At 40.6% G+C, this 26,676-nt stretch overlaps 1 long non-coding RNA gene across 1 annotated transcript in view; it reads left to right on the top strand.

Moving 5' to 3' along the window:
- The first annotated feature begins 3,720 nt into the window (after positions 1-3,720).
- The window catches only part of LOC135109026 (uncharacterized), a 35,093-nt gene continuing 12,137 nt past the window's right edge, over positions 3,721-26,676 (top strand). Inside the window, exon 1 of the long non-coding RNA XR_010272548.1 lies at positions 3,721-4,618. This is a non-coding gene — a long non-coding RNA (uncharacterized LOC135109026). The remainder of the gene's footprint in view (positions 4,619-26,676) is intronic.

Below are 26,676 nucleotides of genomic sequence, written 5' to 3'. Positions count from 1 at the left end.
CTCCCACCCCTATTCTGTCCACCTCTCTAATGCAAGAGTTAACCAGTATTCTCAATCATTCATCCCTTTCCCTGGTAAACTCTGGAACTCCCTGCCTGCTTCTGTATTTCCACCTTCCTATGACTTGAATTCTTTCAAGAGGGAGGTTCCAAGACACTTATCCTTTAATTTTTGACTGCTCCTTTGATCCCTTTTATGGGACTGGCATCCAAGTGGGCTTTTTTTTATTTATTGGATTTTTGTTGCCCTTGGCCAGTGTCCCTCCTACATAAAAAAAAAAAAAAAAAAAAAAAATCAAATCAAATCCGGTATGTATCTTAGTATTAAGCAGTGTTTAAATTATTTTATACAACCCCATCAATGTACTGTATAATATGCCAATAACAATAGTATTTTTTTTCATGGGAATGGATTAATTATTTTCCCTTTACTTCCTATGGGAAAAATTTGTTTAGTATATGTCCTGTTTGGTATGTCCAAGGATCTGGAATGGATTAAGGACATATACTGAGATACCACTGTATTGTGTAATGTATAATAATACATGTAGTGATAGACTGAATAAGAAATACATTAGTATAATCATGAACACAATGTATATAACGCGGCTGCCTTGCGCCAGATTTGAACTTTGTTTTATCTCATGAGTCTCACCACACTGCTCTGCCCAGTAAAGCTTCCACCCACCATCACACCACTACTTCCTTGACCAGATTTTTTTGTCCTTAAAATTAAACAATTGGGTAAACATTCAGGCCTCATTGGTGTGGTGACAAGGAGCTACTGATGGAGCTTACAACACAAGATGTACTCCACAATAAGATGATAGACGAGAAGATAATCCTGCTGGAAAAGCAAGCATGACAAGGATAGCTACAAAAATCAACACAGCAGGCTACAAAATAGGGAAGTGTAGGTGACCAGCAATCAAACCAGCTGATGATGTGTGCATGTTGAGGAGGGGAAATCAGAAAGTAAGACACAGATGGGGAGAGGACTGAGAGGAGAATCCTGTGGGACATCTCTGGTGAATGGGTAATGCTTGGAATAAGTGTTACCTATCAACAGAGAGAAGGACCTGGAAGACAGGAAGGACTTAACCCAATTAAGGGGGGGTCCTCTGAGTCCCAGGTAGGCAAGTTTCACAGCAATGGTTTTATGTGAAGTGGAATCAAAATCTCCTTTAAGATCAAGAAAGAGGAGGGATTGGGGTGGGGGCTTCAGCACCCATCTGGATGATTGTGACTTAAAAACTTTGAGGTTTTGATAGGACTGTTGGACGAGCTTGTGTGGAGAGAGATTCCTGAGCAGTGGTAGGGCATTGTGTTTTAGACACCATAGGGTGGAAAGCCCCAAGTTTGATTCCCCTTAATTTTGTCTTAAAATAAGAGAACAATTGTCTCCATGCTGCAGCTGCTGAACCTGAGCTGCATGGAGGTAGGCCAGGCAATACCTGGAAGTGGGGCTGTGAGCACCCCCACAGAAAAGCCATAAGGTGGGTTGTGTGCAGCCATCAGCACTATAATTGCCACAGCAGGTTTTCCTGTTGCAGCAAATGTTGTCATGGCCAAATAGAAAACAGCAAGTGTACCAAGGAACAGGGAGGGTGTGGTCTCACCCAGTACGAGGCCAAGTGTCTGGAAGGGGGCCCTTGAATTTGATATATATGGCCATGTTGGCCACTGTTTCTCCATGCCTAACAGAGTTAGGGAGGCAGAAGACCTCCACTACTTTTGTCAATTAATCAAGTCAGGGGAGATTGGAAAGATTCTCCCAAAAGTATAAGTTGGGCCATTGTCTGTGGCTGTCCAGCACTTCACAGATCACCAATTCACCAATTCAGGGGGGCTGGGCCAGGTTATTAAGGTTGGCCACTTCAAATTTAATATCCTATCCTCTTCTAGTTAATTTCAAGATACTCTCTTTTATTTCCTCTTGAAGATGGAGGCATACAAGGCTTTAGCCACCTTATCTGGGTGAATGAAGCACCAGTGGCCCTCTTGGGATTGTATTAGTACTAGTTGTCTGCCAGTGGGCTGGTTGGGCTGATGATGGGGAGGAAAGGCAACTCTAGCATGAGATGAAGGAGGGCAAGCAGCTACTGAAGCATAAGGTGGCATGCAATGCTTGCTGGTTTTAGCCAAGAGGCAAGACCTCAATGGTAGATGGCAATGGAGAACAGGTCCTTTTGAGAGCAGCAGAGGAGCAGTCCATGCCTCTGGGTTCTTGTCCAGCAGTACTGGTAAATCCTGGTGGTGTGGTGTGGTGGGCACCCTGCAAGATCCAAAGAAGCAACAACAGAAAATAGGAAGTAAGGAGCAGTATGTCTGCAATGATCAGTGTCTCTCAAAAGAGATCTTGCCACCCTTTCCTCCCATCAAGATTGCTGGCATAGAACATGATGGCATTTCAGCCATCAGCCACCCTGCCAGATCAATCTACCTAGGGACACATATCAGCCTGGGAAGGGTGCATAAGCTTCACACCTTCTCTACTCTGCATCACAAGCAGAAGGTAATGGCATCCTTAATTAGTGTGTGTGTGTGTGGAGGAGGGGCCACAAATGTCCCCGGGTTGGATTGCTCTTCTGATATTGACCCAAGCTGTCTTGACACTCCTCCCAACTTTTTCTTCATTAACTTCTGCAACATTTGCAGCCTTAGATCTAACTTTCAGCCTGTAGAGCACTACCTCTGCTCTACTAAACCTCATCTTCTTTTCCTCACTGAAATGCAAGTGATTCAAAACACTGAACTTCATAGAAGTTGCTTTAGCCAGAGGTGATATATAAAGTTTCCGGTTTAGATTATAAGTAAAGGACAGACAGAGGATGTTCAGTGTAGAAGACAGGGGACAGCTGAGTGTCATTGAAGAAGAGGGGGATAGTTGTCTGGAAGGTTGTGTTGAGTTAAAAGGAAACTTGAGATGAAGTTACAGAGAAAAGGATATAGACCATAGGAGGGTAATTTGGAAATCAAAAGTTTGTGTCAGACTCTGTCAGATGCTTCTGGTATGTCAAAGGCAACAGCTAAAAAAAAAAAGAGAAAAAAAAAAGCTGTGTTTTGTGAAATCCTTATATCTTTATCTTTATTTGGTTTATTCGGCTCTATTCCACCACAAGGTGGTACATGTTCTACAAAGCCTCCATAAAACATACATTAAAATAAAAAAAACAGTAATTTCTTATACATAAAGTTGAGAGGTAAAAATTGCAGATACTAATATAATATTAATACTAATAATACTAATATTGGTAAAACTGCAGGGTAGGACCTCCTCTCTATTCATTAAAAACACATTGCAGAGTGATAGAGTACTTACTATAGAACATGTCTGTGATGTTTTCAATGTGGGGAAGACTTTTGTAAGGCCGTAGTAATTAAATTAATAGCGCGCCGCCTCCAGAAACTAAGTCCACAATCATCCCAAGGATATAAGTTAGGTTAGATTAGTAACCTTAGGGGGTGTCCAGGGGGGGCGCAGCCCCCTGGGTTAGGTTAGGTTAAGGTTAGGTTAGGTTAGTAACCTAACCTAACCTTAACCTAACCTGTGCCCCCCCTGGACCCCCCCTAAGGTTACTAACCTAACTTATATCCTTGGGATGATTGCGGACTTAGTTTCTGGAGGTGGCGCGCTATTAATTTAATTACTACGGCCTTACAAAAGCCTTCCCCACATTGAAAACATCACAGACATGTTCTATAGTAAGTACTCTATCACGCTGCAATGTGTTTTTAATGAATAGAGAGGAGGTCCAACCCTGCAGTTTTACCCTAATATTAATTATAGTAATAAAAGTATTTATAATAATAATAATAATAATAATAATAATAATAATAAAAATAATAATAACAATAATAATAATAACAATAATAATAATAATAATAAATGATAAGTAATAATAAAAAAAATAGTTTACCTAAAAAGCAGTAGTACTTCAGAATAAATATAAAGGGACAATATTTCATGGTACAATATGCGAATAAAGTAGACAATATGATAATACAAGGAAATGAAGTATATAACACTCATCACAGCTTGCATTATCACAGAAATGCTTCATAACTATAATATTGCACAAGGTGTAAATGGCATGTACCAATAGATTACAATGCATAAAATTCCATGATGGTACTAGATCGTAACAGTCTGTAAAGAGGAAGGTTATTTTATCTATCTACTTATTTATTTATTTTTTGTTGATTGCCACCTTGAGAAGTCGAGGTGACGTGGAGCTTGATGACTTGAGCCGGCCCATAGAGAGGAGGAAGGTTAAGGTAAACAGCCTATTATATACTGTGGAGCACAGTTCCTGGGGGCACTAATAACCAATGTCAGTGTTATATATAGGCTCCTTGTGCTTCTCTGACGCATGCCTAATAATGGTCTGTCTAGTTGAAATGGTTTTAGCATACTCCGTATATACTCTGGCTTACCAGTCGACATAACCTGAAAATGAGCACTCGGTAACCTTGAGCGCATGACACCGTCCAGCGCGCTGTTGCAGCCAGAGGGTTGACAGTTTGACCCAACAACACCAGGCAGAATGTAGAAGTACCGTATGTGTTGAGTTGACCTACCCTTTGGTGCCTCCCTGACCTGACCTGGGGGCGTGCAGGTAATTATGCGGGGTAGGTATGAGGTTTGGTCGCGGCCGGTGTCGATGTCTTGCAGCAGCGAAGGAGTTGGGGCATTGTCATGCTGTCAGCCGTGCAGCTGTGCCTTTGATTGTCTTGTTGTCGTAGCTAAGGATAGTGCGGGGCTGAAAACCTGCTCACCAGTGGCGCCTGTTCCCCTGTCTAGGGTTGACTTGTGCAGTGTTTATTTGCTTAGAGGCGGCGGTGTTTGGGTGGGTGAGAAGTGCTTGGTGGCAAGCTGAGATTAAAGTGTGGTAAAGTCTGCAGTGCGGAGCCTCAACGCTGCTGGTCCGGGGATGTCGGAAAGGCAGTCTCTCTCTCTCTCTCTCTCTCTCTCTCTCTCTCTATATATATATATATAATTTTATTTATTTATTTATTTTATTTTATTTTATTTTATTTATTTATTTATTTATTATTATTATTATTATTTTTTTTTGCCACGCCTTGAATTTAACTTTAAGCGCTTCTGCCTCCAGAGCAGGTAGCTCACGTGATGTAGGATGGAATGAAAGGAGCTTAGCATCACAAAAATGCTAATGGCATGAAAGGATAGGGATAATTGGTATTTCTGTATGTTTCGTACAAGGACTGCCACGTGTAGGCACACTGGCTTCTTGCAGCTTGCCTTATTTTTTTTTCTTTACTCTTACTTATTGTAACCAGAAACAGACATGTGGGAAATTGATGGAGAAATCCTTTTCAGGTGCATTAAGACATTAAAATAATTATTTTTCCTTATCCCAATCTTACTGATGTTAATGGTGCCTTGGGCCCCATCAGAAAGATCATCTGATCTACCTTAATAGTGGGCCTGTATCTCCTTGATCCCTAGGTCATTAATGGGTAAAATTGCAGTTTCAGACAATATTCCTTATCTTGTTTTCTCTTTCCCAATGCACAGGAAGCATGGCAACCTGGTGAAATTAATTAATTAATTGATTTATTTTATTTGTTTTTTGGGGGGTTGGGAAATAAATAAGTGCAATACAGGAGTCCCAAAATGTAAGGGGATTTACTTAAATTTTATGAGATTTCCCTATATTTAGTGATTTTTTTTGTTTTTATAATGGCTATATTTAACTTATTTTTAATTTCCCAAGCTTCCCAAGTTTGCAGTGCATAGAAAAAAAGAAGATAAACAAGTAGATAAAAAAAAAAAAATCTGAGGAAAGCAGCCAGTTTCTGGGAAAATATTCTAAATAAATTAATATAACCTTGCTGAGCTGGACACCTGAGGGACACTAACCTGTCTTAGGCCTTGGTACCTATCAGCTGGGAGGGTTGTATCTGCTGTGGACCCTTTCCGTAGGAGCAGTAATCTAACCTAACCTGACAGGAGGAGCTGCATACCCTGAGATCCCACAAGAAGGATATTAACCTAAGTTTATCAGATATAGGCCTGTTTTTTTTTAAATGTGATGTTATTATTTACTAATACCAATGTAGCTGATTCTTAGTATGTCTCTTTTTAAACTGTGGTGTTAGTGTCAACTCTTTGGAGACACCACAGGTTCCTATAATAATTGTTAGTGTGTCTTATCCCTCCCCAACAAGAAACACCAATGATATTCATGATTCATATGCAATTGAATGTTGAAAAATATGATAATATATCAATATACTTCTGTGCTAAAGGAAAATGGTATCCATCATCATAAGGAAGAGACTAAGGTGTTTATAAATGCACACGTTTGGGCACCTTTACCCATGTGAATTATGGTTTGTTACATTGTGCAGATCATATGCCAGATTGAAAGAGCTGTCAATTTCCATCACCTCTCCAAGGTTTACAGCATCTTCACATGATAATTGCAACAGTGAAGTATTTTCTAATGCATAAAACATTAAATTTTAGTTATTCTTGGTCAGAAACATGTTATATACTCTAACTGGGCTTTATCAAGCTTGGGCTAGCAAACAGCATTAGCTAGTAGATGGAAAAAAAATCATATTTTTTTAACTGTATATGGCACATCATATTGAGAGTGTGAAATGTTGAACTGGACCAGCAAATAAAAACAAGATGGACTATATGTGCTACACGTGTAGAAGATTGTTGGCTACTCAGTGGCTGGCGAGTTAGTTATTATTAGCTGGTACATGTGTACATCTCATCAGTTTCAGTATGAAGCCACTATGGTAATATTCTAGAGACCTTTCCTGCTGTTATTACTGGTTGTTTTAGTTCCATTCTTTTGAAGATACATTTGAATAGTTACAGGGGAGGTGGCTTCCCCCTCCCCCCACTCTGTTACGTTTTGCGTGTATTCAAATGTGTCTGCAAAAGAATGGAGCTAAAACAACCAGTAATAATGGTTGGAAAGGGCTCTAGAATATTACCACCACTTTTTCCAGACTGATTTTGATACTCTTGTCAATTAAGCTCGTAATCACAAGCACAAGACTCAGTAACCTGATTCCAAATTAACTATAGTAGTTAGCAACCAAGAAACATTTCTGGTATAGTTTTGAAAACTCTTGAAAACAATTATATCATTGCATACATTTACAGCATATCTAGAACTCTTTGATCTTGTGAGGTCAGGCTTCCCAGAGTTCCCAGACACCAGCAAGCTCTATTCACATGTCTCTCTGAAGAGAGGCTCTCATCTGCCTGAACATTCCAACTACTAGAGATTAGAGAATGTGCAGCCTTAACTACAGTTAGAAAGAAAAAAAAAAAAAAAAAAAAAAAAAGATATATATATATATATATATATATATATATATATATATATATATATATATATATATATATATATATATATATATATATATATATATATATATATATATGCAAATGCAGTGTTAAGTGTAGACTGTTTAGGCAGGAAAACTGTGAAGTATTGATCAGCTAATCACTTTGGCAGGGAGGAGGCAGTAGGTACCTGCCAAAACAATAATTGATGAAGTACATGAGACTTATCTACTCAGTTGAAATGTGCTTCGGATTTTATGAAGCAAATCACTTCTGCCAGAAGAGAGCTTTCACATGAGATACGCTTTGCTGCTTCACGCTGCCGGACTTTAAACTATACTACCACCCACATAACAATAAATTTATCAAATCATGCTAACTTATTTGTAATAATCATGTGACGCTGTAAAGCGTAGGGGGAGAGTGGAGGGCATGTGAAAGCTCTCTTCTGGCAAAGGTGATTTGCTTCATAAAATCCGAAGCACATTTCAACTGACTAAGAAAGTCTCATGTACTTCATCAATTTTATGCCAGCAAATCACTTTTCTGCCAGCACTCGCTTCCCATGAGGTTTTGAAGCCATGTGGGTGTAGTACATGAACATAAAAGGAAAGTTAGTGCATTGGTGAAATAAAACAACCATGCCCCATAATCCCTTGTGGTGTATTAAGTACAAGTTAGTATATTTACCAGTAGAAAGATAATTTCCTAATAGTGATAGGTACTTACTATTCCAGTACTGCTTCTTGGAATGAGTCAAGGTCCTGAACAATCTTCTTGTCTTAATGCTTGGCAAAGGTAGTCTCCCTCGACCAACCTGCCTTTGCCATGATATGTGTAATTGGCAGTGCCATAGCTTTTGCCTTTGACGCTGCAGCTGGCTGGACACTGCCAGCTGAATACTTTATTGTATCAACTCCTGACATGTGCAGCATGATCCTAATCCATCTTGCAAAAGTGTCCTTGGTTATAGGTTTGTGTGGCTTTATAAAGCTGATGAGTAAGTTCCCGTTCACATGAGCGACACCATTCCTTAAGTGTTCAGTTTTTTCAATGTACATTTTCAATGTTTCATAAATACAGAGTCTTCTATCCTTTGGGTATGCTTTAAATTCCACAAATTGTACATTGAATTTTGGTCTACACTGTTTAATGTTTTGCCCTAACCAAACACAAATAGAGTCCTTTCCAATGCTAATATTTTTCAACATTAACAAATGCAATGTTTGCACTCTGGCTGCATGCATGAGTGCCATTAGCATGATTAATTTTAAGGTTAGTTCTTTTAGTTGAAGGCTGCATAATGGTTCCATAGTTCTTAGTTTTTCTAGCACTAGCTGGATATCCCAGGTCTCTGAATACCTGGGTTTTGGCAGTCTCAAATTGAAGACACCTCTCAGGAGTCTGTTGACAAGAGGGTGATTACCTGCTCTGCAGCCTTCTACTACTATCCCAAGTGAAGATAGTTCTCCCCTCGCCGTGTTGACAGAATTGTAGCTGACACCCCTGTGGAAAGTGTCGGACAAGAAATGTATAATATCCGTTATAGCGGGATTAAGGGGATTGATTTGCCCCGTCACAAAACAGTAACTATCTGGTGACATGTGTTCGATACTGTCTCTCAGTTGCTGGTCTCCAGGAGGCCATGATAATGTCTGTACCTGCTGCCGAAATGCCTCTTGCTCGTAGCTATTGCCTGACAATAGACATGTTATCAACCTGGTGTACTCCATGATGGGGTGTTCCTCTGCTGTTGATGGGTGGCGTAGAATGTCCTTCCTCATTAGTAGCCGCGGTTCCTTGACAAGCATTGTGAGGAGGGGCCCCATCCATGGTTGAGATGGCCACAGTGGCACAATCAACCACCCCCTTGCCATCTCTGCACACATTTTTTTAAGGCGTCTGGCAATTAGAGCAAATGAGGGAAAAATGTATACCAGCTCAAACTGTGACCAGTTTATTGAGAAAGCATCAGAGTGTTCCGCTTCAGGGTCAGGTTGCCATGAACCGAGGTACCTGTTTATTCAATCTAGAGGCAAACAGGTCGATGCTAGGAACTCCAAAGATACCGCAAAGCTCCATAAAAATGCCCTCATTTAACTTCCATTCATGCCTGTCATTAAACTTTTGAGATGCAGCATTTGCCATGGAGTTACCTTTGCCTGGAATGTGAGAACATGTAATCCAGGCATTGTTTTTCGTACACCATTCCCAGATTTCTCTACTGATGTCATTACAGGATGTGGATTTTGCGCCCCCAATTTGGTTTACATAGTTCACTGCCATTAAGTTGTCATAAAGCACTTTGATGTGTTTTACCTCTGATCTGATGTGCAAATGACTTTACTGCAAATAAGATGGCTTTGAGTTCTTTCGCATTGATGTGCAATTCTTTTTCACTAATTGCCCATCTACCATTAACTTGTAGATGATTAAGCTAACCACCCCAATCTAAGTTTGAGGTATCCGTGTACAGGTTTAATTCCGTGCCTGGTCTAAAAATTTTCCTGTCTTGCCCTGCAATATGATTTATCCACCAAATCAGATCTGTTTTCATGTCATATGTGATGTCCATCCATTTATCAAAGTTGCCTTTTTCTTTTTGTAATGCTGAAATTTTAGCAGTTTCCAGTTTCCTGTAATACAGTTTCCCCATTTCCACTGCTGGAATTGCAGCGACCAAGTACCCAATCACTTTGGCCACATTCCTGATTGTCTCGTTCACTGTGAAAAAGTTGTTTGCAACTTTGAATTATTTTCTCTTTCCTCCATTCAGGTAAGGTAACTGTCATTGTCTCAGAGTCAATAATGTTCCCCAAGTATTCCAAATGTTGTGTGGGTATTAACCCTTTCCTTCCGGTGCTTAAATTATTTTTCTGTTTTGTATGATGGCTAAAAATGGTAAACCTAGAAATTGTCAGAAAATTGTTTGAATACTAATAATTATTTTCTCTTTGTTATTCTGAATACAATGATATACTTTGTAGCTCGATGTGACCTCTGAAAGTTGAGTTTATGCCTTATAAAAGATTCCTCCTCCTCCCGCTGTGTGATCCGTCATCCAGAAACAGCCCGGAGAGCGATGACGCCGCGTGCACACACTCTCTCTCTCTCTCTCTCTCTCTCTCTCTCTCTCTCTCTCTCTCTCTCTCTCTCTCTCTCTCTCTCTCTCTCTCTCTCTCTCTCTCTCTCTCTCTCTCTCATCTTGGAGGGAAAATTGTACACTTCCAATGAGAGAGAGAGAGAGAGAGAGAGAGAGAGAGAGAGAGAGAGAGAGAGAGAGAGAGAGAGAGAGAGAGAGAGAATTTATTTATTTTTTTTTTTTTTCACCCCTTATCACATCAAGTTTCAGGCAAATAACATTCTCTCTCTTTCTCTCTCTCTCTCTGACAAGTTACCTTCTACCATTTTATTATAAAATCGAAGATAATGAAAAAAAAATAACATGAAAGAATGATAGGTATCATCTCTCTGTTCTGATAAAACAGGTGGATCCTGTAAATCATTTTCCGAGTCCTCACTAATGTCTTCGCTTTCTTCAGCTTCTTCTTCTAAATATTCACTGTCACTGTCTTCAAACTCAGAAGCACTGCTAAATACATATGTTGTGTCCTGCTCCATGGTGAGTTATGATCTGAGATCCTTGGCTCTTATCAGGATGTCTCTTCACACTCATCATGGTGCTTTCCACCCGGCGAGTCCTTTCCACCCGGCGGGTCGCTGGGGTTGCCAAGTGTCGCCCGGAGAAAGGGAAAATAGCTTAGTTACCGCTAAATTTCCAGAGCTAGTGACAACACTACATGTGGAAACATGCCAGACACTTCCACTCACACCATCTGACTCGAGAAACCGCGCTTGGACCTCAAAATTGAGGCGCGAAAATTCTTGATTACTGGTATGATCGCCGTCGCTACGGACGCATTTTTGCAATCGTATATATACGATTGCCGGAAGGAAAGGGTTAAGACAGACTTCTCTTCATTAATACAGAGTTTAATTTTTTCTAGGTTAAGGATCATTCTAAAACCTCCATCCTTTTTCCTATGCAGAAAAACAGGGGATAAAATCTGCTCCTCTTGCTTGTGTGTTTGCTTTATAACTTTAAGGTCTAAAAGCTTCCCAACTTCCTAAGTAATAATGCTCCTTTCCTTCTCACTAAAAACATACTCAATATATTAAGAAAATAGTGAGTGATATCATCAACATTAATATCTAGATGGCAATGTGCTACAATATCCAAAATGTGAGTATCATTAGTTAACTTATGCCACTCATGCACAAAATGGTGAAGTCTGCCTGATTCAAAATCATGTCTTACCTCTGTTATTGCTGGGGATTGTTGTGTCCCTGGTCTTGGGAGTTTTTTTTTAATTCTGAAGCCTGCCGTGGGTAGGAATGTCACTGCTCATTCCTGTGTCTATATGTCCACTGGCCATAGGGATGGAACCTGGATGAGAAACCTCGGAGCTTCCCAAAGGAACTTCTGCCTCTTTCCGAAGTGAATTTCCAAATTTGAACTGGTTTCTTTGTCGTGATCTTGTTTTTCAATTTCTCAGACTTCTCAATGTTCTTGGCAGCTTGAGAAACATCATCGCCGAACAAGAGTCTGGTCATGGGTACCTTATCAGAGCACAAGTGAGCATACTTCTGATCAATCTCCCGTTTAATGATGAATCTACGTGAAAATTGTTCCTGTGGTTAACATTTCCCAGTACACTCAACCCCCAGCTATCGCGAGAAATTGGTCCCTTAACATCGCCGTGATAGCTAAAAACGCGATAGCCATTGTTAAGAATACATAGGAAAAAAAAAAATTGTTCGTGGCCCGCCAGAGTAGCAACACAATTCAACATATTGGCACCTTTTTTTTTCCCTCATCTCACCATGATTTATAGATCAGTCTTGAGGAGGACATGATTTGAGCTTCGCACAGCATTATGTCCAGCACTATCACTAGTGAGGTTCATATGTGCCTTAATGTGGTCCTTCTTAAGGTAAATACCTCTCACTGTAGACTCGTTGATGCCGAACTTAGCGCCCACTGAACTTTTACTTTGTCCACTCTCGATCAATTTCACTATCTCATATTTCACAGCATATGTAAGGTTCTTCCTCTTCTTGATTTCTTTCCCAGGCGCCGCTGTTGCCTTTCGCTGGGTCGGGTTGGGTGGTAGCGATCTCCCTGGGTGGCCAGGAGGGGTAGTAGAGGCCATTGTCCCGAGATACACACGCGTGACCTTGAGATTCACCACGGCACGTGCCACTTAGTCAACTGTGGCGGGAGGGACTAGAGGGATGGGGGAGTGGGAGAGTGGCTGGATAAGGAAGCGGGAGTGTGCAAACCAATCACGGCCTAATATGTCAGTCAAATTCAGCCAATTAGCAAGCGAATCTGGCCAAGAAATATGACGTAGCTGTCACGTGAACATCCTGGACATATAACGACTCATGGGCCGCGATAGCTCCACTAGGATTCGCGTTAGCCCATTTAATGTGTTTTTTATTGTTCCCGTGATAGCTTTAAACCGCGTTAGCAAAACCCGCTATAGCTTGGGGATAAGTGTAATGCTAGAGCACCATTTAGCATGTGTATCTCGTGGGCCACCTCTAGTTGTCCCTCTTGGGCAATCTTATCCAGCACTGTGAGTGATTTGGTGACAATCGTGGCAGCTTTTACTATGTCCTTACTGACTTCTTTCATACGAAAGTCAACCTTTTTGGCGTCTGGTTTCAGAGCATCTAACACTTGAGTGTTGCATTCAGCTGGGGCTAAAGCCTGACGGTTGCTCGGTCCTTTCACAATGTCGTCCTCTAAAAATCTTCTTGTACTCCTCCTCATGCATGCCATGGTCAAAGACATAATTCACCATCTCGGCGACATGCTTGTCCACCTCATCAGAGACATCATCAAGGGGCCCATAAGACTTGTCACTCTGCAGGAGGACATTACCAGTGGTCAGTTCATCCTGGGTATCACTACTAGAATCAAGCTGCTGCACTGACTGAAACCCAGAAAACCCCAGGGTGGAGTCATCCCCAATCACTTCTGTGTGGGGTCTGTTTACATCCACCCTGGTGCTGGCAGCGCCACCTGCTGGGGCCACGTGTCTCTCCTCCTTCAATGCCTCCAAATCACCCTGTAATTCAGCCAAGGCTTCCATGACTATAGCCTAGGGTGGAGAACAGCCTTTGCCCCATAAATGTAGAGGGTTGAGGATGCATAGGTGAAGGCACATAGTTGCCTCCCCTATCTGATCCATGCCCTCAGGCATGGGGATGTACTTGTCCAGAACTTTCCTGTTGGGAAGAGCCACTCCCAGACCTAGAGGAATGCTTCCTATGTGATCCCTTGCCTTTATGCATTCCATGGGTGGATGCAGCCTGCCTGCCTGGTGACAGCCTGGCAGGCCAACCTTCTGTAACTTCCGACATGGCGGCGGGCTGACGGGTGAGCAGGGTGGTGGGTCAGGGGTCTGTGTGAATCATAAACTCCCCAGTGCTCCAAAGGGCACTTCCTTGCTCCTGCATGGATAACGGGGTGATGGTGCAGAGAGCTCCTAAACAGATAATAGGCTGTGGCCAGGCCTTCCTGCTCCAGATGGATAACAGGAAGAAGGCAGCCAACTTGACTCCGGGGGCGGGCCGGAGTGATGACGTCTGGTCTTGGTGAAAACAACATAGTAACTGGTGGCATGAAGCAGCAAAGCGTATCTCATAGGAGGTGAGCGCTTGTAAAGAAGTGATTTGCTGACATAAAATTACTCTCAGTGAGGTCTAAAGCACTGGATCAGGGGTGCTGTGAAATCATCATTAAACTCAGCTGTGACCTCACAGCTTTCTGTGTCTCACAATACAAGGGGGCAGTCACAGTTTGCCCTCTAAAAGACAACTCTCTTCCTTCACACAAAATTACAAGCACCTGATTACACACACCCTTCACTCAAAATTCAAAATCATGGTGACTCCTACACCAGCCTCAGAATCCCCATCTGGGGAGGGGACCACAAATGTCCCCAGGTCGGACTGCTCTTCTGGTATTGACCCTAAGTGTCTTGACACCCCCCACCTCAACTTTTTCTTCATTAATTTCTGCAACATTCACGGTCTTAGATCTAATTTTCAATCTGTAGAACATCACCTCTCCTCTAATAAACCTCATCTTTTCCTCACTGAAACACAGGTGTCTGAGGCAACTGACAGTAGCCCCTTTTCTGTTCCCTCCTACTTTCTCTATCTTCATTTTCAATCCAAAGCTGGATGTTGCATTTATGTGTGCAGTGACTTAACATGCTCTCGTACCCATGCTCTTGAATCCTCTGAGTTTTCCACCATCTGGCTACTACTACAGAGGCACTCTAACTAAATTTATTTGTGCTGGATACCTCTCACCTAACTCCTCTGACTGTAAGAAATTCTTTGACTACTTAACTTCCAAAGTGGAGCACATTCTGACTCTCTTCCCTTTTGCAGAGATCTCCATTCTTGGAGACTTCAATGTTCATCACCAGCTTTTGGGTTTCCTATCCCTTCACTGACCATACTGGTGAACTAGCCTTCAACTTTGCTATCCTCCATGACCTAGAGGAATTGGTGCAACTCCCTACTCATATTCCTGACCATCTTGGAGATATGCCCAACATTCTTGACCTTTTCCTAACCTCTAATCCTGCTTATGCTGTTACCCTCTCTTCTCCGTTGGGCTCCTCTGATTGCAATCTCATATCTGTATCTTGTCCTATTGTTCCAATCCCTCCTCAGGATCCCCCTAAGTGGAGGTGCCTCTGGCATTTTGTCTCAGCTAGTTGGGGGTACCTGAGGAGGTATTTTGCTGATTTTCCTTGGAATGACTACTGCTTCCTTGACAGAGACCCGTCTTTGTGTGCTGAGCACATAACAGAATTAATAGTGTCTGGCATGGAGGCGTACATCCCTCACTCCTTCTCTTTACCTAAACCTTCCAAACCTTGATTTAACACAGCCTGTTCTCATGCTATACATGATAGAGAGATGGCCCACAAAAGGTACTTGAGTCTTCCATCACCAGAATCTCATGCACTTATATTTTTGCCCAGAACCATGCCAAGTCTGTTCTCCAACTAGCCAAAAACTTCTTCATTAATAGAAACTGTCAAAATCTTTCAAGATTTAACTCCCCTTGTGACTTCTGGCATCTAGCCAAAACCATCTCCAATAACTTTGCTTCTTCTTTCCCTCCTTTATTTCTAACAGATGGTACCACTGCTATCACATCTGTCTCTAAAGCTGAACTCTTCACTCAGAGCTTTGCTAAAAACTCTACCTTGGATGATTCAAGGCTTGTTCTTCCCTCTCCTCCACCCTCTCACTACTTCATGCTACCTATTGAAATTCTTTGCATTGATGTTTTCCATGCCCTCGCTGGCCTTAACCCTCGGAAGGCTTATGGACCTGATGGGGTTCCTCTTATTGTTCTCTGAAATTGCATCTCTGTGCTTGCACCTTGCCTAGTCAAACTCCCTCAACTTTGTCTGTTAACATCTACCTTTCCTTCTTACTGGAAGTTTGCCTACATTCAGCCTGTTCCTAAAAAGGGTGACTGTTCTAATCCCTCAAACTACTGTCCTATTGCTTTAATTTCCTGCCTATCTAAAGTTTTTAAATCTATCCTCAACAGGAAGATTCTTAAACATCTATCACTTCACAACCTTCTATCTGATTGCCAGTATGGGTTCCGTCAAGGCTGCTCATCTGGTGATCTTCTGGCTTTCCTTACTGAGTCTTGGTCATCCTCTTTTAGAGATTTTGGTGAAACTTTTGCTGTTGCCTTAGACATATCAAAAGCTTTTGATAGAGTCTGCCACAAAACTTTGATTTCCAAACTACCCTCCTATCCTTCTCTCTGTAACTTCATCTCAAGTTTCCTTTCTGATTGTTCTATTGCTGCTGTGGTAGACGGTCACTGTACTCCTAAATCTATTAACAGTGGTGATCCACAGAGATATGTCCTGCCACCCACTCTCTTCCTGTTATTCATCAATGATCTTTTAAACCAAACTTCTTGCCCTATCCACTCCTACATTGATGATACCACCCTACACTTTTCCACATCTTTTCAGAGACGTCCAACCCTTCAGGAAGTAAACAGTTCATGCAGGGAAGCCACAGAATGCCTGACTTCTGATCTCTCTAAAATTTCTGATTTGGGCAGAGTAAACTTAGTATTGTTCAATGCCTCAAAAACTCAATTCTTCCATCTATCAACTCGACACAACCTTCCAGACAACTGAACATCCTCAGTCTGTCCTTTTCTTATAATCTAAACTGGAAATTTCACATCTCATCTCTAGCTAAAACAGCTTCCATGAAGTTAGGCATTCTGAGACGTCTCTGTCAGTTTTTCTCACCCCCTCCCCCTGCCAGCTGCTAACTCTATACAAGGGCCTTATCTGTCCATGTATGGAGTATACTTCACATGTCTGGGGGGGGTTCCACTCATACCACTCTTCTAGACAGGGTGGAACCAAAAGCTTTTCATCTCAACTCCTCTTCCCTAACTGATTGTCTTCAGCCTCTTTCTCATTGCCGGAATGTTGCATCTCTTGCTGTCTTCTACTGCTATTTTCATGCTAACTGCTTTTCTGATCTTGCTAACTGCATGCCTCCCCTCTTCCTGCAGCCTTGCTGCACAAGTCTCTCTTCTTTCTCTCATCCCTATTCTGTCCACCTCTCTAATGCAAGAATTAACCAGTATTCCCAATCAATCATCCCTTCTCTTGTAAACTCTGGAACTCCCTGCCTGCTTTTGTATTTCCACCTTCCTATGACTTGAACTCCTTCAAGAGGGAGGTTTCAAAACACTTATCCTTCAATTTTTGACACCACTTTGGACCCTATTCAGGACCGGCATCTCAGTGGGCTTTTTTTTTAGTTAGATTTTTGTTGCCCTTGGCTGGGATCCCTCCTACATAAAAAAAAAAATAAAATAAAGACACTTCAGAGCTGCCAAGAGTGCTGTTGGTGTTTGGTTCTCCTAACACCTCCTTGTGTCTCCTTCCCTGAGTTTAAAAACACATTTGCAAAGTTCGTAAGAGGAGATATGACTTGATGTTGGGATTTACTAACACCAATGTTAAAAAAAATTGGCTATATACTTAAGTGGCAAATTACACTCAGGACAATGCACAGGTTGCAAAAAACTTAGTGTGAATGGTGCTGGGATAAAAATTTTCAATAACTCCTTATATAACTGCCTCCCTTTCCCCCAAGAAGCTTGGGGGAGCTGTGGGGAATTATGAGTTTTGGAGGTAGATGCTGAGAGCCAAATTAGGGGAAATTTGGATATTCATGGAAAAAAGTACAATAATGAGATACCATGTTTTGAGAAGTCAAAAAAAAATTCTAACCTAACTGGGAGAGGGGAACCCCCCACACCACCCAGCGGATCCCCCTAAAGGACACCAAGCTAATCTGGCATTACTGTAGCTGCACCAGCAGGCCTTCATTAGCTCTCAGGTGATCTGTTTAGTGATCACGCCCATCATTGTAGGGTTGAGGAAAGGCAGTTCTCTCTCTCTGACATTTATTGATGAGGTAGGTATGACCGTAAGAACTGTGAACAAGTTCTTGGTCTTATTTTCTTATAAAATAACATTATACACTGATATTAGACACTTTCAACATATTACAGTATTCATTAACAATACATGCAACCAACTTGGCACTATGACAATTAGTTTTTACTACAAAATTAAAGTATTTACTTCGGTCACCTTCCTGCCCGTCTTTGTCTGAGCGTGACTTGCCTTGGCTGTGAGTGATGCCTGCAGGCAACCAGTGGGTTAACCACACTCTACCAACAAGTGAGCATTGGCTTTGGTGCTTAATATAGCATTGAATACTGATACTTACAGATATTACACGTCTTCATGCAAATAGAAAACTGTTGAACATTTCACTTATGATTACTGAGGAATAATGATGTGAGGTACATATGCTTTACATACAGTAACATGGCTCCCCTAAATTGTGTAACAATTTACCTTAAATTAATATTAGTAAGTACCTTAAAAACTAGGATTAGCACATATGTTTTGTTACACTGGCTCCTTGGCAGGGTCGCTCCGGTCTATTATTATGCATTTCCTTCTAACAGCAATACTAGACTATGTATCGGCCTCTCTATGATGGTCCTGTCAGCCTTTGTGCATCATCCCTGGTTGTCGAGATTACAGTCTGACACCAGGACCTTAACCTTTCTTACTAGGCCATCATGATCAGGAGATACTTCTGTTACTCTTCCCGGTTTCCACTGGTTCCTTGCTACATTCTGATCCTTGATGATAACTAAGTCATTTACACTGAGATTCCTCTTTGGTGTTGTTCACTTATTTCTAAGTTTTAGAAATTGCATATACTTCTTTCTCCACCTGGACCAGAATTGGTTGGCCAGGTATTGTGCTCTGTGCCATCTCTTTATGCAGTACAGGTCTTTCTTAATAAAAATGCTGGGAGGAGGCAGTACTACCTTTGTTTTCATAGTTAACAAATTACTGTGTGTCAGTGGTGTAGGACTTTCTGGGGATTTAAGATGGTCCACAGTTAGGGGATGACCATTAACTATATTTTCATCTTCAACTAAGAAGTTTCTCAGATCTTGGTCATCTAACTGAGTACCATGCTGATCAAGTAATACAGACAGTACATTTCTCTTTGTGCATATCTGCCTCTCCCAAACACCTCCCATGTGACTTGCATTGGGTACATTCTTGTTAAGTACAATCCAGTCACACTGGTCTTTCATGAGTTCTTGTCTGACTTTATTGTTACTTAGCTCTTTCAAGCATTTCTCATACTCTGATTTGGCTCGTACAAAGTTAGTTCCTTGGTCACATCTCAACTGTCTTACAGGCCCTCTTCGTCCTACAAAGCCACGTTATGCACTTAGGAAGGAACTTGTATCCATGCTGTTGGCTGTCTCTATGTGCACAGCTCTACTTGCCATGCAAGTAAAGAGCACTCCATATTTTTTAAGCTCTTTACACCCCTCTTTGACATAGATAGGGCCAAAGAAATCTACTGCTGAGTATGTAAAAGGAGGTGATGGTTCTAGTCTGTCGATAGGCAGGTCTGCCATCTTCTGTCCCTGTGTTGTACTTCTAACTTTACGACAGATAGTGCACTTTGAAATATACCTTGATACTAGGGATGATCTTCCTACTATCCTGTATCCACATGACCTGATTTCATTTAAAGTTATGCCCCTGCCTTAATGATTTGTTCTTTTGTGGTGGTGGCATATTATCAGCTGGGTTATGTGTAGTGTTTTGGGAAGGATGACTGTATGTTTGGATTCATCTGTCAGATTAGAAAGCTTTAATCTTCCTCCTACCCTCATGATACCATTTTTATCAATGAGGGGATCTAACTTATAGAGGGAACTGGTCTTGTCTATCACTATTGTTCCTTTGCCATTTTCCTCTTTAATTAAAGAATTATGGTAAGCAGCTGATTTCAGTATTTATCTTCTTTTGGAATACCTTTGCTTGCAGTTGTTTTATAATTTCATTTTCAGCTTCTGACACTTCTGCTACATATACTGGCTCATATGTGTCTCCATTTACTTTAGTAGTGCCATCACCTTTTCCTTTGAAGCTGTTCAGAAGCTTGAGGCATACAGCAACTGCCCTCTTTGCTTTAAACCAATCAGAAAAATACTCTCAAGTCTTTCTAGTATATCTGTGGGCTGTTGTGTACCTACAGCATGGCATACGACTTTCTTCACTTCAGGGTCATTTTCATTTATGACCTTGTACTGGGGATGGCTATCCATTTCACTATGTTGCCAAAGGAATTCTTGGCCGTTCCACCAGATCTTGCTATTACACAATTCATCTGCTGTCATGTTTCTAGATGCATGATCTGCTGGGTTATACTGTGTCTCTACAAATTTCCACTGATCTGGTGAAGTGTGATCTCTAATTGTTTCTACTCTATTAGCAACATATACATGGAATCTCTTTGCTTCATTTGCAATGTAACCAAGGACTACTTTGCTGTCTGTCCAAAATACTTCTTCCACATTATTATACTCAAGTTCTCCCTTCAAGAGTTTATGGATTCTAACTGATACCAGTGCTGCTGCTAGTTCTAGTCTGGGAATTGTCATGGTTTTTAGAGGTGTGACACGTGACTTTGCCATTACTAATGCACAATGAATTCGGCCAGTCTTGCTAATTAATTTAATATATGAGCACTGGCCATATCCCTCCTGACAGACATCTGAAAAGTGATGGAGTTCAACCTTTTCTACTTCCCCAAAGTCATCAGGTTTGTAACATCTAGGTACCTTTAACTGATCTAGTTTGTGCAGTTCATCCTTCCATTTTATTCATTTAGGTTTGACATAATCTGGCACCTCATCATCCCATTCAACTGCATTCTTACATAATTCTTGTAAAATTTGCTTTCCAGTCAGTATGAGAGGTGACACTAGACCTAATGGATCATATATAGAGCTCACTGTTGACAGAATGCCTCTCCTGGTGAGTGGCTTGTCTTTCAGCTTTATTGAAGAATTGAAATTGATTTATTTATTGAATTGATTTATTTATTGATTGAAAAATTGAAATGTGTCAGATTCTATGCACCACTCAACTCCCAAAATTCTTTCTATAGGCAGTGTGTCTTCATTCTTACTAAAATCCAAACTTTTAACTCCCATCTGATGTCTCTTGAGGAGAAATTGCAGCTAGTACATCTTTGTTGTTTGACAAGAATTTATGAAGGTTAAAACCTCCCTTGTAACATAATTCTTTGCTCTGCTGAATAAGAGTGACAGCTTCATCCATTGTAGCTACTGACTTCAAACCATCATCAACATAAAAGTTACTTCTTACAAACTTAGCTGCATGAGATCCACATCCATAGTCATCTGCAGCTTTCTTAAGTGCAAAGTTAGCTACACTTGGAGATGATGTAGCCCAAACAGGTGAGCTGTCATCCTGTATTCAGCTATCTCATTATTAAGGTCACCATTTTTCCACCAAAGGAATCTTAGCATGTCTTTATGTTCTGGGATGACCTTCACTTGATGGTACATTGCTTCTGTATCACATAGAATTGCAATGTGTTCTTGCCTAAACCTACACAACACTCCGACAAGTTTGTTGGTAAGGTCTGGGCCTTGTAACAGGTGACTGTTTAGTGACTGGTTCCTGTAGTTTGCACTACAGTCAAATACAACTCTCAACTTCTTTGGCTTCCTTGGATGATAGACTCCATGATGTGGAATGCACCAGACCTTACCATCATTCCTAACTAAATCCTTTGTTGGTACAACTTCTGCATAACATGCATAACATTCTGTAATTATATCATCCATAAACATCTTATAATCACCTTTGTGTTGATTATCCTTCTGCTCTGCTAATAGTTTGTTGTTTGGAAGCTTGACATTATCATCTTTAAGAGGAAAGGGTAACTCATAATGTCCATCCTTCAGCTGATGTACTCCTCCTTTCATCTTACTCATAAACCTTTTATCTTCATATGAGAATGGAGTGTCAACTGACTTTCTATCACTGAAGTCATGTTCAAACATATCTCTCACTTGAGAAGGATTAATCATCTCTTTGGTTTTAGTAGAAACCACTAAGAAATTAACTCTCTTTTCTTCATTGATTTCTACTTCTTGTGTCACTGTTTTGTAGACTACCACTGTATCTTCCAATGTTCCAATGGACTTGAATGGGGTGAGATTCTACCAATGATCCCCCGACCTAGCTCTGTCCTACGAGCATAGGGATGCTTCTTGCTATCACTTGCTATTTGCTCTTCTGCCATAATGGCTTCTGCACAATCAAGACCAATGAGGAGTCCTTTGTCAACATTTGGGTCATATTTCATTAGTTTGTCAGAGATTGCCTTTAAGTGGGGCCAGTTACAAGCAGTCTTGGGCCTTGGTATCTGACTCCATCCAGCTGAAATGTTTTCTGTTGAATATGCTGAAGGGATTGGTATTTCCACTTCATTATAACCTCTCACTTTAAGCCCATGAATTTTGGTAAAATCAGTGATTTGTTTTTCATTTATTGTGTGAATATTAAGGGATAATGGTGGGCCACTAACTCTCAATTTATTCAGAGTGCTTTCCTTGATGAATGAAGCATGGGACTGCTCATCCAGCAGGGCATACACTAAAACTTTATTCTCATCATTACTAACATGATGTAATCATACAGGAACTATCATGGTGTCCATGTCATGTGTCACTGATTCTGTCACTTTGAGTTTATTTGCTACTAACTAAATTCTGAATGAGTTTTTTTAACTGTCTTCACTCAGGAAAACATGCAGGATATGCCAAATAGTGAACAGATGTTTAGAGTAGATGAGAATGAGAAACTGAGATATTTCCATAACTAAGGAGATAGTGGAACAGGAGATAGATAGGCTAAAAAAATTCAAGACAACAGGACCAGATGAAATATATCCCTGAGTACTTAAGGAATGTAAAGAGGTTATTAATGAGCTGTTAGTTTCTATCTTTAGGAAATCACTTGAGTCAGGTGAGGTACCAGTAATGTGGAGGCATGCTAATGTAGTACCCATCTTTAAGAAAGGAGATAAAACTTTACGGTCTAATTATAGACCTGTCAGCTTAACTTCAGTTGTGGGTAAAATATTGGAGTCAATAATAGTGAGGAACATTAGGGAGCATTTAGACAAACATAACTTGATAAATCAGTCACAGCATGGCTTCACGAAAGGGAAGTCTTGCCTGACGAACTTGTTAAGTTTTTACAGTAAAGTGTATGAAGCAGTAGATAATGGTGATAGTTATGACATCTTATATCTGAACTTTAGTAAAGCTTTTGACATCAGAGGCTCCTGAGAAAGGTTAGGGCACATGGGATAGATGGGACGGTGTTAGGCTGGATAAGGTCATGGCTAAGTGACAGGTGACAAAGAGTTGTAATAAATGGCTCTAAATCCAAGTGGGGTCATGTAATTAGTGAGGTGCCATAGGGATCAGTATTAGGGCCATTGTTGTTTTTCATATATGTCAATGATTTGGATGGTGGAATTAGTAGTGATGTTAGTAAATTTGCAGATAACACAAAGATAAGTAGATTAATTAAGTCAGAATTGGATGCCATCGCCTTGCAGGCAGATTTAGATAGGATGAATGAATGGATGGACAGATGGCAAATGCAGTTTAATATCAACAAATACAAAGTACTTAGCGTAGGTGGAGGAAACCTACACAGTAGGTACACATTAAACAACAAAACTCTGGTAGATACAGGGTACAGGAAAGATTTAGAGTTATAGTTAGCTCTGAACTCCATCTAGGAAAACAATGCATAGAGGCCAGAAACAGGGCAAATAGGATATTAGGATTAATTTTTAAGAGTGTTAAAAGTAGAAGGCCCAAAGTAATATTAAAGTTATATTTGGTGCTGGTCAGAGCTCATCTAGACTACGCTGTGCAGTTTTGGTCCCCACATTACAGAAAAGATATAGGTCTATCAGAATCAGTACAGAGGAGAATGACTAAAAGGATACAGGGGATGAGGAGTATTCCTTATGAGGCGAGATTGAAGCTGTTAAACTTATATTCTTTAGAGACACATAGGTTAAGAGGGGACCTGATAGAAGTCTTTAAGTGGATTAAGAGGTATAACAAGGGGGTTGTAAGCAAAATTCTTAGGATCAGCAACCAGGATAGAACAAGAAATAATGGGTTCAAGCTTGAAAAATTTAGGTTCAGGAAAGAGATATTAAGAAAATGGTTCTCAAATAGTGGTAGATGAGTGGAATGGACTCAGTAATCATGTTGTTAGTGCTAGGACATTAGGGAGCTTTAAGAGAAGATTAAACACGTTTATGGATGGGGATGATAGGTTGAAATAGGTGGATATGTTTTGTACAGGGACTGCCACGTGTAAGCCTGGTGGCTTCTTGTAGCTTCTCTTATTTCTTATGTTCTTATGTTCTACTGTTGTGGGTTTATCACTTTTAGGCTAAGTTGCTTGTTCTGGCACTCTTTGGCTCTCAGTTCTTGTCATGTCATCATTGTGAAGAGCTGTGGGATGGTATCTCTGACATACTTTACAAACTTTCCTTCTACAATCCTTTCCCTTGTGACCCATTTTTAAACACCCTGTACATAACCATCTTTTTTTAGCAAATGTGTACCTAGTATTACAGTCAAATTTCAATCATCTAAAACATGATCCTTTGCATTGTAGTAACAGAACCGTCCTTTCCTTTCCTGGTCCTTGGGATACTGTTTGTTGGCTTGTACACTAACTTTACTTTGGAATGAGCACATTGGTTTTTCCTCAATTGATTTAGCCATGAAAGTGTACTCCCTCTATTCTTTGTCATGGTGTTTGATTCCTTTAGTTTCCATTTGGCTGCTTTTGTTTGTGCTTTTGATCCAATCATTTACTTCCCTATTTACTGAATCCCAGGAAACAGAGATTGCTTTCTCCTTTTGCTTCCTTCTGGATAAATTTACATAACATTTCAAAGGGTGGGTGGTGCTCTTCATCACTACTAGGAGTGCTGCTATTACTGTTAATATCAAGATATGTCATTACTTGCTTTCTCTAGTCATGAACAATATGATCAGGGAGTTTTGCTAGCACCTTTCTCTGCTCTCTAGGGTCATTCAGCAATGACAAACGAGAAGTGTGTTTCATTGCAGCTAGACAGCACTTCAAAAAATCTGAGAATGCTGTTAGTGCTGGACCATTATGCGGAGAGATTGGTAGCCAATTCATTAACTTTTGTGTAAGCATCAGCTATGATGCTTTTATTTCCAAATCTCTCCCTAAGAATTTTCTTTGCTTGCCCATAGGCAGCATCAGAGTTAAAGTGCATTAAGATTTTAATAGCATCCTTTGCCTCACCAGTTGTATACTTGTTTAAGTAGGCAAGTCTCTCTCTACTAATAGAAGTTCTAGATTCTATGTAAATTTTCAAAGTTTTTCATTCAACTTGGAAACTCCATGGGTTCTCCACCAAAAATGTTAGGTTCTATTGGAGGGAGGCTCCACTTGGGATCAGGTATGTTAATTGCAAAAGTTCCCCCCAGGATGGGGAAAAGCTTTACAATTCTGTCTCACATTATTAGGCATGTTGACATTATGAGTATGTTTACAAGAACTTGGTACAAAACTTTGAGCTGTATGGTTGAGATTCATTGCTTGAGGTTCACTAACTATTTGTCCATCTACTTCATTTGTCATCAATTCATTATCTCTATTGCAAGAGGTAGGTTCCTGTAGGTCATGAATGTAACATATTTGTGAGGCATGGCATTGTCACTTTGTTGATTTGCAACTGCTTGTGCTTTCATTTAATTTTGTGACTATGTATTGTTAAAGATAACTTTGCTTCCCTACACTTTCATCATCACCTGGAAGCATTTTTACTTCTTCTTCAACTAAGCTAAGAGCATTAAGTTCTGCACTAGTGACTGCTTAATCTGTCTCTCTCTTTTTCTTTGAGAACATTGCTTCTGCCTCTGCTTTTGTCTTAGCTAACATAACTTATGCCTCTGCTAAACTATCATGATATTCCATTTCCTTTCTAAGTCTGGCTACCTTTGCTGTTGCTTCTTGCTTTCTTTGTGCTGATGAGCATGATGAAGTAGATGAGACTCTAGAATGTCTAGATCATTTGGTAGGACAAATTGATCTTTTGTCACTCTAACTCTTTTGTTTTACATTCTATACTTTCTAATATTTCATGGTGAACTTGTTGGTTGTATTCCAGCTCTTCATGTGGCTGCTCTGAGCTTTCTGGCTCTAGTTCCACCAGTTTTGTGTATTCCACATAATACTGATGAAATGCCTCTATTGCTTCATTTGACTTGGGCTCTAATTCAAAGGGGCTAATTACAATGTTTAGTCCTTTCTTAATTTTGCTGGTAACACTGCTCCATTTACACCTACAGGACTCTGCTCTTCCCTTGGTTACACTGACTTGATGTTCCCTTCCTTTGTCGGTCAGTACTCGTCCCCTGACACTAACTTCTTCATTATAAGTGTGACCCTTGTCCACTTGCTCATCCTCACCTTCTCTAAGACCATCTACGGCATTAATTTCCTCAGTATCAGACATATCTAACAACTTGATTGTGTCAATACTGAAACACTGAAAGAGCAATTAAATTACCACTCTAATACTAGCTAACTGTGGGTAATTTTCGTTCACTTAGGCTACTCAGTTCAGTGCACATACATACTATTATACCTTCTTGCCTGTGACCATGGGTGCTACAAAAATGGTGGCAAGGCACTGTGGGTAGAAGGGAGTGGTTGTCGTCAAGGGTAGAGCTAACCCTGG

The sequence above is a fragment of the Scylla paramamosain genome, chromosome 18 (assembly GCF_035594125.1).
Source record: "Scylla paramamosain isolate STU-SP2022 chromosome 18, ASM3559412v1, whole genome shotgun sequence".
Taxonomy (NCBI): Eukaryota; Metazoa; Arthropoda; class Malacostraca; order Decapoda; family Portunidae; genus Scylla; species Scylla paramamosain.
The sequence above is the reverse complement of the archived record's forward strand: the minus strand, read 5'-3'. Positions and strand labels throughout refer to the sequence as shown.